Genomic DNA, 9,295 nt, shown 5'->3' on the forward strand with positions numbered 1-9,295 from the left:
AGTCAGCCAAATGAGACATTATATTTAATTATTTAGACCACCCCAAACTGGCACAATGTGACAATGAAAAATGGCAAAAATGTTTTAAAAAATTGTATTTAATTAGATGCCTAAATATTACAAGGACGCGTACTCTGAGCATGTACTGACTAAGTGGTAAGTGTCGTCACTGACATTTTCAACCTCTCCCTGATCCAGTCTGTAATACCTACATGTTTCAAGCAGACTACTATAGTCCCTGTGCCCAAGAATGACAAGGTAACCTTTCTAAATTACTATCACCCCACCGTTATATGCTTTGAAAGGCTCATGGCTCACATTAACATCATCATCCCAGTCCCCTGGACCCACTCCAATTTGCATACCACATCAGAAAGACAAAGGAGCTGATCGTGAACTACAGGAAACAGAGGGTCGAGCACGCCCCCATTCACATCGACGGGGCTGTAGTGGAGTGGGTCGAGAGCTTAAATTTGCTCGCTGTCCACATCACTAAGGATCTATCGTGGTCCAAACACACCAACACAGTCGTGATTAGGACATGACAAAACCTCTTCCATCAGGAAGCAGAAAAGATTTGGCGTGGACCTTCATATCCTCAAAAAGTTACACAGCTACACTATTGAGAGCATCTCGACTGGCTGCATCGCTGATTGGTATGGCAAGTGCTTGGCATCCGACCGCAAGGCGCTACACAGGGTAGTGCGCACTGTACAGTACATCACTGGGGCCGAGCTCCCTGCAATCCAGGACCTCTCTATTAGGCGCCAGGACCTCTCCATGAGGCTGTGTCAGAGGAAGGCCCTAAAAATTGTCAAAGACTCCAGCCAATCAAGTCATAGACTGTTCTCTCTGCTACCGCATGCCAAGCAGTATCGATGCACCAAGTCTGGAACCAACAGGACCCGGAACAGCTTCTACCCCCAAGCCATAAGACTGCTAAATAGTCTGGGTAGCTATTTGGTAAACTATTTAACTATCTGCTTTGACCCTTTTTGCACTAACTTTTTTAACTCATCACATACGCTGCTGCTACTGTTTATTGTCACTTTGTTCCTAATTATATATACATATCTACCTCATTTACCTCGTACCCCTGCACATTGACTCAGTACTGGTACCCCTTGTGTTGTCATTACTCATGTTTATCTATTAATGCTTTTCTATTATTTCTCTATTTTCTTTCTTTCTGCATTGTTGGGAAGGGCGGTAAACATTTCACTGTTAGTCGACACCTGTTGCTTACGAAGCGTGTGACGAATAACTTTGGACTTAATTTAATTTGTATGATTGTCCTTAACGGAAACCTCTACCCAAAACCGATCTTTTGGTATTTGTTTCATTAGTCCATAGATGATATAGTCCCAAAATGTTTTGCATGTCAGCGATCAATTTTTCAAGATACTTTCATATATCTTGAAAACTTGATTTCTGACATGCAAAACATTTTGGGACTATATCAACAATGGACTAACATAACAAATACCAAAATATAGTTTTTGGGTGGTCTAACTTTAAGTACACATAAGCAATGCTGTATGTATGGTAAACAGTTGCTGCAGTGTAGCAACAGTTATCATATTAACAATTCATGGTAGTAGAGGTGTAAATTGAATACAGCACTCACCCTTTCCATTCTCTCAATAAGCTGCTAATGATTCCCTTCAACACTTTTTTCTGGATGTCTTGGGTCTAAAAGAACATAAACAAACATGAGTTAACCTTTACATCGGGTGAATATGACCCAAATGCTGCTAGTTTCAGAAAGAACTTTCAGGGAAAAAATTCTGAATACGATTTGATTTGTTTATTTTTTTTCCCTAGAAATGTCATGTACTTACATGTACTTACATATACTTACAGTGCAGAGTAAAGCATCGAAAACAGCATTCACACATTTTGAGTTGACTCCAGAATCCTCTATTGTGTTAAATGGGCCATTAGCTTCTAAGATAGGAGGAAAAGAGGGTTTCCCGCTCTTATATGGTTTTATTTAAGGGCATTTTAACGACAACTCTAATTGTTTTCTCACAAAGGGCACCTGCTAGTGCCAAACCCTGGACTTGTTTGGCAGGGAGAACATATGTGTGTGTGTTGAACTATTCTCTTATGACGCCAAAAAAAACAAGGCTTGCACCGTTATGAGCAGTATGGATTACACTTTTTTTACTCTTACATTACGCACTGTTGGTTTCCTCATTAATAACACTTTCCAGAACGAGTACGTGCTGTTCTGTATGCTTTCCATCTTAAGAGAATTCACAATAGAGAAACAGGTGCTGCAAATATCAATAATTTAAGAAATGGAACTAATGTAAACCAAAGGATTTAGAATATTATGAAATTAGTAATGTATCTTTGGGAATAGCCACAACATAAAACAAAAAGACAACATGAATAATTTGAAAAGCCATTAGTCAAAGGTAGTCAGGTAGAAATCCCACACATCCCTCCAGTCCCCTGAGATTGTGGCTCGCTCTATATGTCTTCCCTGCAACACCGTGGAAAGAATACATCAATAGATCATTGTCTTAGCAAATCAAAGGTCATGGTGATCATAAGAGGGGATTAAGGTAGGCTACTCACTGTTACACAAGGTCAAAGGAAGGTCATAATGTAGCTAATTGGGAGAGGTGTTACTCACTGGAACTCTTTGGTGGTTTTAGTGAGGAGAGGGATGATAGGGTCAGAGGGGAACGGGGCCTTCACCTCGGGGGGAAGTGTGTCGATGGAGAACCTCTGTTTCTGCATCACATTCCAGAAAATAGAAGGTAGCTCCCTCCTCGGGAAATTACAAAAGACACACATAGTTCTCTATACATAGAGTATAATACATACGACTAATGTGTATTGTGGCAGATAAGTAAATTGTTTTTTCACTGCTTGCAAAGACACAGATGGGATACATACAGTGGTTCCACAATGCACATGATTCACAAGGCTTTGATAGCGAGATCCTCAGACTGCGACTTGTTCAGATTAAGAAAACCAAGCCATTAACACCTCTTTGGGCTAGGGGGCAGTATTCGGAGGTTCGGATACCTGACGTGCCCAAAGTAAACTGCCTGTTACTCAGAAGCTAGGATATGCATATAATTGGTAGCATTGGATAGAAAACACTCTGAGGTTTCTAAAACTGTTAAAATAATGTCTGTGAGTATAACAGAACTGATATGGCAGGCAAAAATCAGAGGAGAATTCATCCGGAATCTTTTTATTTTGTTGAGGTCACAGGCCATTCCAATGCTTGTCTATGGGATATTCAAAATAATTCCTCCCAGATTGCAGTTCCCATGGCTTCCACTAGATGTCAACAATCTTTAGAAAGAGTTTCAGGCTTGTTTTTAAAAAAATGAGCAAGTAGCTGTACTTTTTCAAGGTGTCTCTCATTAGGACTCTAGTCTTGCACGTTATTTATTTATTTATTTGAACATACTACATTCCGTCTAAAATTGTATCGTTTATTTACATATTAGGGTACCTGATTGACTAGAAATGTTGTTTGACTTTTTTGGATGAAGTTTTTCCAGTAACTTTTGGGATTCTTTTGTCTGCATGTTGAACGAGTGGAACGGTAGATTACTGAATCAAACGCGCCAACTAAACTGACTTTTTGGGGATATAAAGGACTTTATTGAACAAAACAACAATTTGTTGTGTAGCTGGGACCCTTGGGATTGCAAGCAGAGGAAGATCTTCAAAGGTAAGTGATTTATTTTATCGCTATTTCTGATTTTTGTGATGCCTCTGCTGGTTTGAAAAATGTTTTAGTCCTTTTGTCGGCGGGGAGCTGTCCTTAGATAATCGCATGGTATGCGTTCGCCGTAAAGCCTTTTTGAAATCGGACAACGCGGTTGTATTAACAAGAAGTTAAGCTTTTAAACAATGTACAACACATGTCTTTTCATTAATGTTTAATATTACGATTTTTGTATTTTGAATTTCGCGCTCTGCAATTTCACCGGATGTTGGGCTAGGTGGGACGCTAGCATGTCTCCCACATTGTCTCTACCCACCTAGCCCAAAGAGGTTTTAACCACAACCCAATCAGTCTGTAAAGTCCTTTATATCCCAAAAAAGTCAGTTAGTTGGCGCGTTTGATTCAGTAATCTACCGTTCCACTCGTTCAACATGCAGATAAAAAGGCTTTACGGCGAACGCATACCATGCGACATTCAGTTGACCCCCGCTGACCTTCCGTTAAGTGTGGACACACTTTGACTCTACCCATCTTTTTCACGATCTAACAGGCTCTACCCATTAAGAGAATCAATGCAACGATTGGGATAAACATTTCTCCCCAACGCTACAGACGGCTATATCCGTCAGTTAATAAGGTACTAGCAAAGACCCAGTGCACTATTTATGTGAAGAAAATATTTTTTCTAATTTGTATTTTATTAATATATACAATACCAGTCAAATGTTTGGACACATACTTAATCTGGGGTTTTTCTAGATTTTTACTATTTTCTACATTGTGGAATAATAGTGAAGACATCAAAGCTATGAAAAAAAAACACATGAAATGAAGTACTAACCAAGAAAGTGTATTTTAAATTTGAGATTCCTCAAAGTAGCCATCCTCTGACTTAATGACAGCTCTGCACAATCTTGTCATTCTCTCAAGCAGCTTCATGAGGTAGTCACCTGGAATGCATTTCAATTAACAGGTGTGCCTTGTTAAAAGTTAATTTGTGGAATTTCCTTATTAAAATGTTTGAGCCAATCAGTTGTGTTGTGACAAGGTAGGGGTGGTGTACAGAAGATATCCCTATTTGGTAAAATACCAAGTCCATATTATGGCAAGAACAGCTCAAATAAGCAAAGAGAAATGACAGTCCATCATTACTTTAAGACGTGAAGGTCAGTCAATACAGAACATTTCAAGAACTTTTAAAGTTTCTTCAAGTTTAGTTGCAAAAACCATCAAGTGCTATGATAAAAAAACTGGCACTCCTGAGGACCTCCACAGGAAAGGAAGACCCAGAGTTACCTCTGCTGCAGAGGATAAGTTTGTTAGAGTTACCAGCCTAAGAAATTGCAGCCCAAATAAATGCTTCACGGAATTCAAGTAACAGACACATCTCAACATCAACTGTTCAGAGGAGACTGTGGGAATCAGGCCTTCATGGTTGAATTGTTGCAAATAAACCACTACTAAAGGACACCGATAACAAGAAAAAACTTGCTTGGGGCAAGAAACATGAGCAATGGACATTAGACCAGTGGAAATTTGTCCTTTGGTCTGGTGTACAAATTTGAGATTTTTGGTTCCAATCGCTGTTTCTTCGTGAGATGCGGTGTGGGTGAACGGATTATCTCCACATGTGTGGTTCCCACCGTAAAGCATGAAGGAGGAGGTGTGATTGTGTGGGGGTGCTTTGCTGGTGACACTGTCTGTGATTTATTTAGAATTCACACTTAACCAGCATGGCTACCATAGTATTCTGCAGCGATACGCCATCCCACCTGGTTTGCGCTTAGTGGGACTGTCATTTGTTTTTCAACAGGACAAAGACACAACACACGTCCAGGCTGTGTAAGGGCTATTTGACCAAGAAGGAGAGTGATGGAGTGCTGTAGCAGATGACCTGGCCTCCACAATCACCCGACCTCAACCCAATTGAGTTGGTTTGGGATAAGTTGGACTGAAACTCCAAGACTGTTGGAAAAGCATTCCAGGTGAAGCTGGTTGAGAGAATGCCAAGAGTGTACAAAGCTGTCATTAAGGCAAAGGGTGCCTACTTTGAAGCATCTTAAATATAAAATGTATTTTCATTCGTTTAACACTTTTTTTTGGTTTCTACATGATTCCATATGTGTTATTTAATAGTTTTGATGTAAACATAGTGAAAATAAAGAAACACCCTTGAATGAGTAGGTGTGCCCAAACTTTTGACTGGTACTGTATAGGTACACCCATGTCGTACCGAGTCGGATCCCCCTTTGCCTCCAGAACACCCCGAATTCTTTGGGGAATTCTACAAGGTGTCAGAAACATTCCACAGGGATGTTGGTCCTTGTTGACGTGATGGAATCACGCAGTTGCTGCAGATTGAACGGTGGTACACTCTGCAAACAGCCTGTTCCATCTCATCCCAAAGATGCTCTTTTGGGTTGAGGTCTGGGGACTGCGCAGGCCACTCAAGTAAACTGAACACGCTGTAATGTTCCAGTCAATGTTTTTCAGTGTTGGTGATTGTGTGCCCACTGGACCCGCCTCTTCTTTTTTTTAGCTGATAGGAGTGGATCCCGGTGTGGCCGTTTGCTGCAATAGCCCATCCGTGACAAGGATGGAAAAGTTGTTCATTCTGAGATGCTGTTCTACACACCACTATTGCACTGCGACATTATTTGTCTGTTTGTGACCAGCCTGTTAGCTTGCACGAATCTTGCTATTCACCTTTGATCTCTCAACGAGCTGTTTTCGCCCACTGGACTGCCACTGACTGGAGGTTTTTTGTTTGTCTCACCATTATTGGTAAACCATAGACACTGCCGTGTGTGAAAAGCTCTGGTGTGCGGGCGTTTCTGAGATACTGGATCCGGCTCGCCTGGCACCGACGATCAAACCACACTCAAAGTCGCTCAGGTCATTTGTTTTTCCCATTCTAACGTTCAATCAAAGAGTAACTGAATGCTTCAATGCCTATCTGCCTGCTTCCTATAGCAAGCCATGGCCACACAACTCACTTTCTCTATGAGTGATCCATTTTCTTGAACACCGTGCTGTACCTAATAAACTGAATGTGTATTATAATACATGTGTTTTCAGTATGGGTGTGTGTCTGTCCAGTGTTGTTAACTCACCATGTCTTCCTCCTGGTAGACCCAGGTGTATGCCCAAGCTGCCATTGCCTCCCGTCTCCCTCCTCTGGTTCAGGGAGGAGATGAATGTGCTGAGGTAGGGAAAGGCCTGCTTGGCTCCAAGCGTCAAACAATGTCAAAAGAAGATGACACCATCATGGGAGGAAAACGGAAAACAACGTACAGTGTAAACATGCAATCAGGGTGGATCCAATCAAACACGGCCAAGAGAGCTGATGTCACTAGAGACTTACAGCCATAGACTTGAATGTTGACTACAGAGACCACAGTGACAGATCCATGAAAGGCTATGAATTGAGTGAGACCTTTTCCAAATCCAAGTCTGTGAAACTGTTTTCAGGAGGTCAGGAGGCAAAGGATAAAAGTGCTTATTTTTTATTATTCACTAAATAATGGTAGTGGTAGTAGCAGTGGTTAGGATAAATAATGTTGGCAAAATTGAGTTACAAAAACAAACAAATGGTGAACAAAAATCTACTTCTAAGAAATTGAACCAAATCAGGATTTGGCCTAAGGAAACAGGCTAGGGGTACTGTGAAGATAAAATACAGCCTAACCACATGGACACTCTCCAACAGAGTTTACAGAACACTGGCAATGCCAGGTAGAAATTCCTAGTGCCACTTTGCTAAACCATAGCCACAATAAGCATGGGTGCACAACACTATGGCTATATGTCTAAAAGCAGATTAGTCTATCAAAGTATCACATTGTTCATAGAAGTTCCATTGAACCGGTAGGCCTACACATTTCAATAGCAGAGCTCTCAACAAACAAAATAGTAAATTGACAAAATTAATGAACCCACAGGAAATGGGGTGCGAGCTTCTCAAGTGTTCACGTGTGTACACGCACACGTCCACGTGCATGAGTGGAGCTCTGAGAAGCGGCAACAAAAAAGAACAAACACACAGTAATCACCCATAATAAATTCACAAGCTGGAGGAAAATAACTTATCTTCATTTACAAAAGATTAGGCTAATGACATGATTCAGACATTACATTCTCAAGAAAGTGTGGGCAAGTCATTGTTAAAGGCCCAGTGCACTCAAAATTCTGTTTTTCTTGAGTTTTATATCATATCGTACAACAGCTGGTGAAACTAACACTGTTAAAGTCTGACAACATTTTATCAGTGTTATTTCCGGATAGTTTCTGGTTGAAAATACAATTTACACAGGATCTTATAATAAGCAGGTTTTGCATGGGTGGAGATTTGGTCTTTCCTGGTGTCATCACCAGGCAGTGTAAGTTAATAGACAATTATACAACGGGTGGATCTAATTCTGAATGAAGATTGGTTTAAACCGCATTCCAGCCTGTGTCTATTCCACAAGTTAAAATGCCTATTTACTCTGTTCCATCTGACTGTGTCATCAGCCCAGCCAGGCAATTTGTACATTTTTCTTTTAGACTAACATTTAGTTTTCAACAGCAGAGCTGTTTGCAACGTCATTTGCAACGTTGTTTCAATATTCATATTCGATCTTCAACTGTCTCATAGTAATGAACGTGTCAGGAGTCGGGATGAGACAGACAGGTAGGCAATGTTTCACAGCCAGTCGTAATCACACAACGAAATGTCAATTGAAAAAACGTACAACTGAACAAAGTGCAGCTAGTTTGCAGTCCTTCTAGCTTCAGTTTAACGTGATTGTGTTAGCTGTGTTGTTGGCTAGATCCTCTGAACAATAGTGTCCTGACGAGAGCACATTTTCTATGCCAGGTGAAATCGCCCGTCATTAGCTCACTGTTATGGATGTATCCAAATAAATGTCACTAGACAACAGCTTAAACAAATATGGTCACCTCCCCGACCAAGGCCTTTCTTCCCCGATTGCTCAGTTTGGCCGGGCAGCCGGCTCTAGGAAAAGACTTGGTGGTTCCAAACTTCTTCCATTTAAGAGGTCACTGTGTTCTTGGGGATCTTCAATGCTGCAGACATTTTTTGGTCCCCTTGCCCAGATCTGTACCTCGACACAATTCTGTCTCGGAGCTCTACAGACAATTCCTTCGACCTCATGGGTTGCTTTTTGCTCTGACTGTGGGACCTTATATAAACAGGTGTGTGCACTTCCAAAGCATGTCCAATTAATTGAGTTTACCGCAGGTGGACTCCAATGAAGTTGTAGAAACATCTCAAGGATGTTCAATGGAAACAGGATGCACCTAAGCTCAATTTCGCGTCTGATAGTAAAGGGTCTTCATACTTACGTAAATAAGGTATTTCTGTTTTTTTGCAAATGTTTCTAAAAACCTGGTTTTGCATTGTCATTATGGGTTATTGTGTGTAGATTGAGGAAAATGTTTTATTTAATCAATTTTAGAATAAGCCTGTAACGTAACAAAATGTGGAAAAAGTCAAGGGGTCTGAATACTTTCCGAATGCACTGTACTTGTGCCCCATGTATGCATATAGTGCCTTGCAAAGGTATTCAGACTCCTTGGATTTCTTCAAATTTT

The 9,295-nt window shown here is 40.8% G+C and overlaps 1 pseudogene; it reads right to left on the bottom strand.

Annotated features, from left to right (window-relative positions):
• Positions 1-614: 614 nt before the first annotated feature.
• LOC139381254 (probable E3 ubiquitin-protein ligase HECTD2) lies at positions 615-7,070 on the bottom strand (annotated as a pseudogene).
• Between the last annotated feature and the right edge of the window lie 2,225 nt (positions 7,071-9,295).

The sequence above is a fragment of the Oncorhynchus clarkii genome, chromosome 23, assembly GCF_045791955.1.
Source record: "Oncorhynchus clarkii lewisi isolate Uvic-CL-2024 chromosome 23, UVic_Ocla_1.0, whole genome shotgun sequence".
In the NCBI taxonomy this organism is placed as follows: Eukaryota; Metazoa; Chordata; class Actinopteri; order Salmoniformes; family Salmonidae; genus Oncorhynchus; species Oncorhynchus clarkii.